The sequence below is a fragment of the Nicotiana sylvestris genome, chromosome 3 (assembly GCF_000393655.2).
Source record: "Nicotiana sylvestris chromosome 3, ASM39365v2, whole genome shotgun sequence".
Lineage (NCBI taxonomy): Eukaryota > Viridiplantae > Streptophyta > Magnoliopsida > Solanales > Solanaceae > Nicotiana > Nicotiana sylvestris.
Window position 1 is genome coordinate 32,014,513 of NC_091059.1, and position 11,550 is coordinate 32,026,062.

The window sequence follows — 11,550 nt, forward strand, 5'->3', positions numbered from 1 at the left end:
CAGCTCCTCCTAGACCTCAGGAGCCTTATTATGCACCTCTAGTATCCAGTATGCCCCTTGCATGGTGTGCTTTCAATGGTCAGTCCAGCAGACTTGGCCCGAGCTAGTCACAGCCACCACGTCCTCCCAAAGCTTGTTTTGAGTGTGGTGACACCCGCCATATGGTAAGGGATTACCCAAAACTTAGGAGGGGTGCACCTCCATAGGCTCCTAAGCCACAACGTGCCCCGTAGAGTTCCCAAGCTATGGTTCCAGCACCTGTTGCTAACCCACCTGCTCAGCTAGCTAGAGGTGGAGGTCAGGGAGGTAGAGGTCGCCCTAGAGGGGGAGGCTAGGCCAGATATTATGCCTTTCCTGCCCATACTGAGGCTGTCACCTTCGATTTTGTCATCACAGGTATCGTCCTAGTTTGACATAGAGATGCATCGGTTTTATTCGATCCAGGCTCCACCTATTCTTACGTGTCTTCTTATTTTTCCCCGCATTTGGGTGTATCTCGGGATTCTTTGAGTTCCCCTGTTTATGTTTCTACTCTTGTGGGAGATTCTCTTGTTGTGGACCGCATTTATCGACCGTGTTTGGTTGCTCTTAGTTTTTTTGAGACCAGAGCCAATTTATTATTGCTCAACATGGTAGATTTCTATGTTATATTGGGCATGGACTGGTTGTCTCCCTATTATGCTATTCTTAATTATCACGTCAAAACCTGACGCTGGCTATGCCAGGTGTATCGCGAGTAGAGTGGAGGGGTACTTTAGATCACACTCCCAGTAGAGTTATTTCTTTCCTTAAAGCTCAGCAAATGGTTGAGAAGGGGTGTGACTTGTATCTGGATTATGTGAGAGATGTTAGTGTTGATGCCCCTATAGTTGATTCAGTCCCAGTAGTACGGGACTTCACTGATGTGTTTCCAGTTCCGAGTATGCCACCCAACAGGGATATTGATTTTGGTATTGATTTATTGCTAGGAACTCAGCCCATTTCTATTCCTCCGTATCGTATGGCCCCTTCTGAGTTGAATGGGTTAAAGGATCAGTTACAGGAATTGCTTGATAAGGGTTTTATTCGGCCTAGTGTATCACCTTGGAGTGCTTATGTCTTGTTTTTGAAGAAAAAGGATGGTTCTATGCGTATGTGCATTGATTATCGCCAGTTGAACAAAGTTACAGTGAAGAACCGGTATCCTTTGCCTCGTATTGATGATTGTTTGACCAATTACAGGGTGCACGAGTGTTTTCTAAGATTGACTTGTGTTCAAGTTACCATCAATTGAAGATTCGAGAGCCACATATCCCGAAGACTGCTTTCAGGACTCGGTATGGTCATTACGAGTTCCTTGTTATGTCATTTGGGCTGACCAATGCCCCAGCAGTCTTCATGCATTTGTCGCACAGTGTGTTCCGGCCATATCTTGACTCGTTCTTCATTGTCTTTATTGATGATATTCTGGTATACTCCCGGAGTCGGGAGGATCATGAGCAACACCTGAGTACAGTGCTTCAGACTTTGAGGGAAAAGAAGTTATATGCAAAGTTCTCAAAATGTGAGTTTTGTTTGGACTTCGTGGAATTCTTGGGCCACGTGGTATCGAGTGAGAGTATACAGGTGGATCCCAAAGAAAGTGGAAGCAGTGCAGAGTTGGCCCAGACCATCCTCCGCTATAGAGATCCGTAATTTTCTTGGCTTGGCGGGTTATTACCATCGATTTGTTGAGGGGTTTTCATCGATTGCAACACCTATGACCAGGCTGACCCAGAAGGGTGCTCCATTCCTATGGACGGAAGAGTGTGAGGCGAGCTTCCAAAAGTTCAATATAGCTTTGACTACATCCCTAGTTTTGATATTTCCTACAGGTTCGGGGTCTTATACAGTCTATTGTGATTCCTCGAAGATTAGCATTGGAGCGGTATTGATGCAGGACGATAGGGTGATTGCCTATGCATCCAGACAGTTGAAGGTACATGAGAAGAATTATCCTGTCCATGATCTCGAGTTAGTTGCTATTGTTCACGCCTTGAAGATCTAGCGTTATTATTTGTACGGTGTTCCTTGTGAGATCTATACTGATCACTGGAGTTTACAACATCTGTTCAAGTAGAAGGATCTTAATTTGCACCGGAGGAGGTGGTTAGAGCTACTGAAGGACTATGATATCACTATTTTGTATCACCCGGCCAAGGCCAATGTGGTGGCCGATTCTTTGAGTCGCCAGGCGGAGAGTTTGGGGAGTTTGGCTTATCTACCAGCAACATAGAGGCCCATGGCGATGGATGTTCAGGGGTTAGCCAGCCAGTTTGTGATATTGGACCTTTCGGAGCCCAGTTGAGTTCTAGCTTACACGATTTCTCGGTCTTTCTTATTTGATTGTATCAGCGAGCGTCAGTATGATAACCCTCATTTACTCGTTCTCAAGGACAAGGTCTTGCATGGTGATGCCAGAGATATAATTATTGGTGATGATGGGGTATTGAGGATGCAGGGTCGGGTTTGTGTACCCAATATTGATGGGCTTCGGGAGTTGATTCTAGAGGAGGCCCATAGTTTGTGGTATTCCATCCATCCGGGTGAGTATTTGAGGCAGCACTATTGGTGGAGGCGGATGAAGAAAGATATAGTTGGTTTGTATCTCGGTGCCTCATTTGTCAGCAAGTAAATTATGAGCACTAGAGGCCGGGTAGATTACTTCAGCAGATAGAGATTCCGGAGTGGAAATGGGAACGGATCACCATGGACTTCGTAGTTGGACTCCCACAGACTTTGAGGAATTTCGATGCCAGTTTGGTGAGATCGGCTGACCAAGTCCTCACACTTCATTCATGTATGTACTACCTATTCTTCAGAGTGATTTGGCAGAGATTTATATCCGGGAGATTGTTTGTCTGCATGGTATTCTAGTTTCCATCATTTGAAACAAAGGTACTCAGTTCACATCACGGTTCTAGAGGGCCGTATAGCATGAGTTAGGTACTCGGGTGGAGTTGATCACAACATTTCACCCCCAGATGGACAGACAATCCAAGCATACTATTCAGATTCTTGAGGATATGCTCTGTGCGTGTGTAATGGAGTTTTGAAGTTCTTGGGATCAGTTCTTGCCACTGGCGGAGTTTGCCTACAACAAAATTTATCAGTCCAGCATTCAGATGGCATCGTATGAGGCCTTGTATGGTAGGCGGTGTAGATCCCCGGTGGGTTGGTTTGAGCCGTGTAAGGCTAGATTATTGGGCACAGACTTGGTTCAGGATGCCTTGGAGAAGGTTAAGATAATTCAGGATAGACTCCGTATAGCCCACTCTAGATAAAAGAGTTATACGGATCAGAAGGTTCGTGATGTTTCCTATATGGTTAGAGAGCGGGTCTTGCTTCGGGTTTCGCCTATGAAGGGCGTTATGAGATTTGGGAAGAAAGGGAAGTTGAGTCTGAGGTTTATTGGTCTTTTTGAGATATTGAGACGTGTTGGGGAGGTTGCTTATGAGCTTGCCTTACCTCCCAGCTTGGCAGGAGTTCATCATGTATTTCATATTTTGATTCTCCGGAAGTATCCGTCACACATATTGGATTTCAGTTCAGTCCAGTTGGACAAGGATCTATCTTATGTTGAGGAGCCAGTGGCAATATTGGACAGGCAGGTTCGAAAGCTAAGATCAAAGAATATTGCATCAGTGAAGGTTCAGTGGCGGGGTCAGCCGGTCGAGGAGGCAACCTGGGAGACCGAACAGGATATGCGCAGCCGTTACCCTCATCTTTTCAGTACTTCAGGTATGTCTCTATGCTCATTCGAGGACGAACGAATGTTTTAAGAGGGGTAGGATGTAATGACCTAGCTGGTCATTTTAAGAATTAACGCCCTGATCCTCTATTAACTGCTTTCCCCGTATTTATTTCTACTATTGTGATTTGCCGGGAGGATTCGTTTGGAGTTTTGGAGTGTTTTGGGACACTTAGTCCCTAAATGAGAGCATAAGCGTTAAAATTTGGACCGTAGTCGGAGCAGTGTGAAGGCGGTCTCAGAATGGAATTCCATCGGTTCCGTTAGCTTCGTTGGGTCATTTCGGGCTTAGGGGTGTGTTGGATTGTGTTTTGGAGGTCCGTAGCTTGTTTAGGCTTGAAATGCCGAAAGTTGAATTTTTGAAGTTTTCGGTTTGATAGTGAGATTTTGATCTAGGGGTCGGAATCGAATTCTGAGAGTTGAAGTAGCTCTGTAGTGTTGAATGTGACGTGTGTGAAAAATTTCAGGTCACTCGGACGTTTGATAGACTTTTTGATCGAAAGCGGAATTTGGATGTTATGGAATCCTTAGGCTTGAATCCCAGGGTGAATTGGTGTTCTGACGTTGTTTTGAGTGTTCTGAGGATTGGTACAAGTTTGAATAGTTTTATGTTACTTGTTCGTACTTTGGTTTAGGTCCCGGGGGCCTCGGGATGATTTCGGAAGGTTGACGGAAGAAATTGGGAGATTTGAAAGCAACTTCAGCTGCTGAAGTGCTGTCATAACCACACCTGCAGATTGGGGATCGCAGGTGTGGGCCCTCAGAAGCCCGTGGCCAGTCGCAGATGTGGCCAGAGGAAGGAAAATCAGGAGTCGCAGGTGTGGGTGCTTTATCGCACCTGCAAGACCGCAGATGCAGTAAGTGAAGCGCAGGTGCGGCCAGTGCATTTAAGTGAATTTTCGCAGATGAGAACCTAGGAGCATATGTGCGTGTCCGCAAGTGCGAGGAAATGGCCGTAGGTGCGGAAACCCTGGGCCAGAACCTATATAAGGTTTGTGTTGAAATTTTAGCCTATTTTTTCGCCATTTTTATCCGAGAATTGAGCTTTTTGGGATGTTTTTGAGAGAGGATTCTAGGGAGCTTCAAGAAGGTAAGATTTTTGGAACCCAAACTCATTTATATGGTATTATTCTACTGATTTGGCAAGAAATTTATGGAAAATAAGGGTTAAAGTTGGGGGTATAGGGTTTGAAATTGGAGACTTCAACTTAGGGATTTGAGGGGTCGTTTGTGGTCCAATTTTGATGTATTTGGTATGTATGAACTAGTGAGAGTGTAGAGATTCTAGTTTTGCGAATTTTATCCGATTCTGACACGTGGGCCCGAGGGACTTTTTGGGCAATTTTCCTAATTTTGCGTGTTAGCTTCAAATTAATTAGTTGAATTAGTTACTTGAATTCATATTTACATTATGCAATTACATTGAATAGATTTGGGCCATTTGGAGTGGGGTACTCATGGCAAGAACGTGATTTCGAGTTGATTGAGCTGTTCGAGGTAAGTGGCTTGCCTAACCTTGTGTAGGGGAACTCCCCTTAGGATTTGGTATTCCTATTATATGAGTGTCGTGTACGTGAGGTGATGAATGCGTACATGTGCTAATTATTGAAATTCCCATTTTTCATTAAGCTAATACCTATGTTTTCTTGTAATTTAGCCAATACTTATACTTCAAGCTTCTTGTTTAGATTAGGAAAAGCATGCCTACGTGACGTAACTCTCTTACCTGCCTTAATTGCCTGCTTGCACTCTGTGCCGCATGTTTGGGTAGAAATTCTTGTCTAATCCTTCAATAGAACTGCATACTTTTTGAGATGGTTGTGTGTTTACCTTGGGTCTATGGGACAATATCCCGGGAGATCCCCCTGCTTGTTTACTTTGGGACTACGAATGGGTATTCCGGTAGATCCTCCTGCACATTTATATTTAGAACTACGGGATAGCACCTGGTAGATCCCCTGCACTGGATATTTACTTTGAGACTACGGATTGATATTCTGGGAGTTTCCCCTTGCACCTTTATAATTTGGACCATGGGACGATATCCCGGGAGATCTCTAGACATTTACGTTTGGAACTATGGGATGGTATCTCGGGAGATCCCCTATTGCTATTTTTATGTACTGAGTTAGATTCATCCTGTGTTTTTAATTGTCATAAAGTGTTAGTACTTTAATTATATTGTCGTATTCTATACTGTTTCACCTTGTTTTCATCTATAATCAGTAGGTCCCTGACCTTCCTCGTCACTACCCGATCGAGGTTAGGATTGGCACTTACTGAGTACCGCTGTGGTGTACTCAAGCCCTTCCTATGCATTTTTTTATGTGCAGATCCTGGTTCTTCAGCTCAGCCCTATTTCCAGTGAGGCGAGGAGATCTTCAGAGACTTTGAGGTATATTTGCCGCGTCCGCAGACCGAGAAGTCCCTCTTTATTCTCTCATCTAGCTTTAGCTCTCTCCTGTATTTACTTTTGTTTAGACATTATGGAGTTAGAACGCTTTGTAGTTATTCCACAGCTTGTGATTTTATGATATTCCGGGTTTTGGGAGTTGATTTAGATTGAGAGTTTATATTTGTATATGCCGAGCGACATCTTAAACGTTTATTTATATTTATTCCATTATTTTTGGTTAGTTTTATCTTTCATTTTTCCTTTTTCCGCAAATTGTTAGGCTTACCTAGTCGTAGAGACTGGTTACCGTTACGACAATTCACGAAGGGCGAACTTGGGTCGTGACAATCCGCCTAGGTTGAAAGGGTGTTCAAATTATGAAAAAACTGATGCAACAGTTTGAGCATTATAGGAAGTGGTTAAAGTGGCATACAAATCTACACGACTGTAGTGACTGAAATATATTTGAAGTTCGAATTAATTTGCATCAAAGGGACCTGTAATGACCCAATAGGTCATTTTGAGTTTTAGCCTTTACTTCCATATTTCAAGACCTCGACTAGCTCCATTTAGTATTTTTCGATTTACGTGCGCAGTCCTAACCCGAAAGATCTTTATGTGAAAAATTAAAAAAAATGTGAAATTTTTCCTTAAAATGACTTGATTTGACTACGGTCAATATTTTGTGTAAACGGTCCTGGACCGGTATTTTGACGGTCTCTATAGGTCCGTATTGTGCTTTGGAACTTGGGCGTGTAACCATAATTTAATTCGTAAGTCCCTAACTTGTTTTGATTCATTTTGCCGAAAACTAGCATTTTTAAAAGTTCAAAATTACCAAGTTTGACTGTAAGCTGACTTCTTAGCTAACGGGTTTAGATCTTGATGTTAAAACTTGAAATAGTTTAGTATTTCTATTTGAAACTTTTCTGCAAAATTTGGTTCAATTCAGAATTCATTTGACATGATTCGAACACTTAAATGTGATTTTAGTGTTCTTGAGTTTCACTTTGAATGTTCATTCGTTTTGAGGATTGATTCGTAGATTTAGGTATTATTTTGGTGATTTGATTGTGTGAGCAAGTTCTTATGATGTTATTACACTTGTGTGCACATTTTCTTTGGAGCCCAAGGGGCTCGGGTGAGTTTCGGACATGTCTCGGATGAGTTTTGCTTATGAGAAGTCTGCTCGTGCAATACCAATTCTGGTGCTCTTTTGCAGATCTCGCTATTGTGAGGTATGGATCGCAATTGTGAGCCTCGCTTTTGCGAACAAAGGTTTGCATTTACGAGCAAGGGCTGGGCTGAGCTAGGTGATACTCGTATTTGCGAGAATTTGTTTGCTTTTACGAACTGTGGACCTTCGCATTTGCGAAGGAAGTGGTCGCTATTGCGACCAGTGACTATTGCAAAGTTCTTGGTCGCATTTAAGATGTTTCTAGGTTTGCAGTTGCGACCTAAATTTCACATTTGCGACTTTTGCTTTTCTGTGATAGGGTTCGCATTTGCGTCCCTTGTCTCACAAATGCATTATTCGTAATTTCGAAAAAGACATCACAATTGCAACATCCGCGGCTGGGTAAAATGGGAAAAACAGGACTTAGCTCATTTCTCACAATATCTCAACCCTAAACACCCGAAAGGCGATTCCCAAGAAGTTTTTCTTCCCAAATTTATTGGTAAGTGGCTTTAATCCATTAACATTTCATGAGATTTCAATATCAAATTTAGGATTTCCATGGTAGAAATTAGGGATTTGGGTAGAATTGAGGATTTTTGTATTATGAGATTTAGACCTCGAATTAGGGTTGGATTTTGAAACAAATCACATAATCGGCTCGGGGGTGAATGGGTGATCGGGTTTTGGTCCGAATCTTGATTTTGATCAAGCGGGCCCGGGGTTGACTTTTGATTACTTTTTAAAAAAATGATCTAAATTGAACCTCTTTCATTTGTAGGTAGTTCCTAAAGCTTATTTTGAATCATTTGGTCTATAATTTGCTAGATTTGGTTGTTTTGGAGGCTTGTTCAAAAGGCAAGGCCGTAGTTGGTTGATTGCTTGATTTGCGGAGTGAGGTCAGTGTTGGGTCTAACCTTGATTTGAGGGAATTAGGAACCTTTGAACTATATGTTATGTGAATTACGTGTGAAACAGCGTATATGCGAGGTGACGAGTGTATATACGCCGTAAAATTAATTGTTTCCATGTTTTCTGTTATTTCATGAATTATCTCATGCCATGCATTAACTGTTGCATGTTTTAATTGCTTTCTATGCCGTAATTTGTTACTTGTCATTAATTATTCTTGAATTAAATTGTTCATCCATTTCATGACTCCGTGATTAATTGCTACTTGCCTTAACTGTTTTAATTGCCCACCTTAATTGCCTCGTACTTGACTTATCTTGTTGTTTTTGTAATATTTGTTGCATTGATTATTACTTGGTTCATTTATTGCCTTGTACTCATATACTTGATCATAGAAGTTCTTGTAAATTGAATTATTGGATTGTTTATGTTTATAGAAATTGTTTGTGGATCGAGTTGCACGCTGCAACGAGAAGGATAAGAAATTGGAATGGTGAAATAAGGGAGTATATTGATATTGATTACAATAATGATATTGTGGGATTGGGTTGTGTGCCACAACGATTGTGTATGTAGTACTTGATATTGATAGATGATGATATGGTGTAATAAGGAAGGATTATGTGTCACGATCTAAACCGATGGGTAGCGACGAACACCCGATGCCAAACTCGGCCCGAGCGTACCACTCTGTAACTGTGAACTCTGGAAGGGTAACCCTTAACTTAGGCCGATGAGGCCATACTCTGAATCATATATATATATATATATATATATATAACTGTGCAGGCTGATGAGGCCGCTATGAACATCTACTGATAGACCAAAATATACAAGGCTCATCTACAAGCCTCTAGAGATAACTGAACTGTATCATGATCGGGTCAGGACCTCGACCTACCCATGAAACCTGTATAGATAAAATAGTCTCCAAGGTATAGACCTGGTAACTCCGAGAAAGTGGAGTATACCAACCAAGCTGATGTTTGAATCTGTCTACTGGGAAAGTCTATCCAGTTGTTTATCAGGACCTGCAGGCATAAAATGCAGCGTCCCCCAGCAAAACGGATGTCAGTACGAAATAATATACCGAGTATGTAAGGCAACAGAATAACTGAAAGTTGAAACTGAACTGATAATATAATAACTGAAAGTAATTGAGAGTCAAAGATAATATAAAGATATGCTTACATGCTGATACTGACTCAACTCTCTCAATATAGTAAGTAAAATAGTTGTCCGGCCCTATAAGGCTCGGTATATATATATATATATATATATATAAATGCTCTGTCATAGTAGGATCGCTCATAGGCGCTCAGCCAAACTAAGCTATGTATCTCAGCCATGCTGGGCTCGTTCATAGGTGCTCGATCATAGTAGGCTCGGCATATAACTTACCATCTGATCAGAGGTTGCGCAATAGGGGCCTGTGCATCGATTATAGCTCGATGGTAATGAAAATACTGTAATACTATATATATAGGGTCTCTGCTCTATTGACTGGAAGAAGACAATACTCAATTGAATATGATAAGGGAGAATATTGTAACTTATGAGACTAGAAAAAAGTACATAAATTCAGAAATATGAATCTCCTTATGCCTCGTTGGCAAACTTGTGTAATTACGAGATCATGCCAAAATGAAGGAAGGGCTTAGCCTTAACGTACGTGTATGATCTCTTCCTTATTACTCAACCAAGCTCAACACAACTTCTTGCATCTACAACAAGTAAAATGATATTGTCGTTAACATATAATGGCGTACCATCGTATTTGGCTAGTCGCATGACTTATGGAAAATCGGGCAGCAACCCCCCGATTTTAATACATCCCAAAGACCACTAAGGATCATCAATATCCCAACAACAACAAATATAACCAACACTAGCAACAACAATAATATAATCCAATCTGAGTTTCTTCGATTATCTTAACAATCATATTGAGTGGCAAGATAGTTTTTTACTCATAACAAGATATAAATTGAATCCAACTCTCATTCCATAAATTAGTTTACAACCTTCAAAACATCATACTTATATTTACCATATTATTTCTAGTTTAAAACCTCCAACAAATGTCTTCCAAAACAGCCTCATACGTCTAGCACCTTAATTTTTATCGTCAATCACTTGTTTTTCATCTTTTCTTCCTCAATCAACTTAATTAACACCTAGGAAAACTTAACAACAGCAGACACAACATTATCAAATTATTTCTCACAATTTTCAGCCACCACAAACCATATTTTTAAGCACAAAACAATCCAACCAAAAAGACAACCGTATCCCATGTTTTTTCATGTGCATCTTATGGTTTTTCACTCAAACAACACAACCAACATAAGATTAACCTTAGTCACAATAAAAAAGATGTTATACATACCTTGGACAACAGCTATAACTCGAAACCCCATCCCAACTTAGCTCACAATAGCCCCCAATCACACCACAAAATCATAGAAGTATTCTCTTGTAGTCTTTAACACCTTTGATGAGGATTTGTGTTGATTTCTCTTGAGTTTAGTTCTTAGAACCTTGGACAAGTTCTTGGAGAGTTTGAGAGTGCTTTGCAGTAATTTATCTCTAGATATTGACAAAATATAATAGATAAAGACAACTGATAAGCCCACCGCCTCAATTCTCCAAGCAGGTGGGTAAGTTGCCTGCTTGGCAGCTTAAGCAGTGCCACTTCAGACACTTGTATCTCTCTACTCCGATATCATATTGATAAACGGTTTGTAGCATTAGAAAATAGACACATAGGGATTTAATTCCATATAAATATCTCCATGTAACTCTCAATATATTGGGATAAAACTGCGTCGCAACTTGGCCTATAAACCTGCAAGTTTCTCCGAAGTGCGTCAATGTGACTTGGTGACCCTTACTTTAAAAATTCATATTTCTCTACCCCGATGTCGTATGAATAAATGATCTAGACCGTCAGAAACTAGGTTCCAAGACCTTCATTTTGGTATGATATATGTCCCAAAATAAAATCATAAATTACGAATTTAATTTCTCAATACGGCTCATTATAAGGCAAATCTTAACTCGATTTATGTAAGTTAAATCCAATTTTTTCAAAATATTATATTTTATGTCCAAACATCATATATAGTAATATTATGACTTTACACTCATTCAATCATTATTAACAAGTCTCATATTCATTATGCGTCACCTTAGAACGCATATGGTGTAACACCAAACTTATCGACTTTCGACAAACTTATCTTCTTCAATTCGTTTAGCTTCTAAGCCTTCCAACCATCTTGGTACCTATTATTA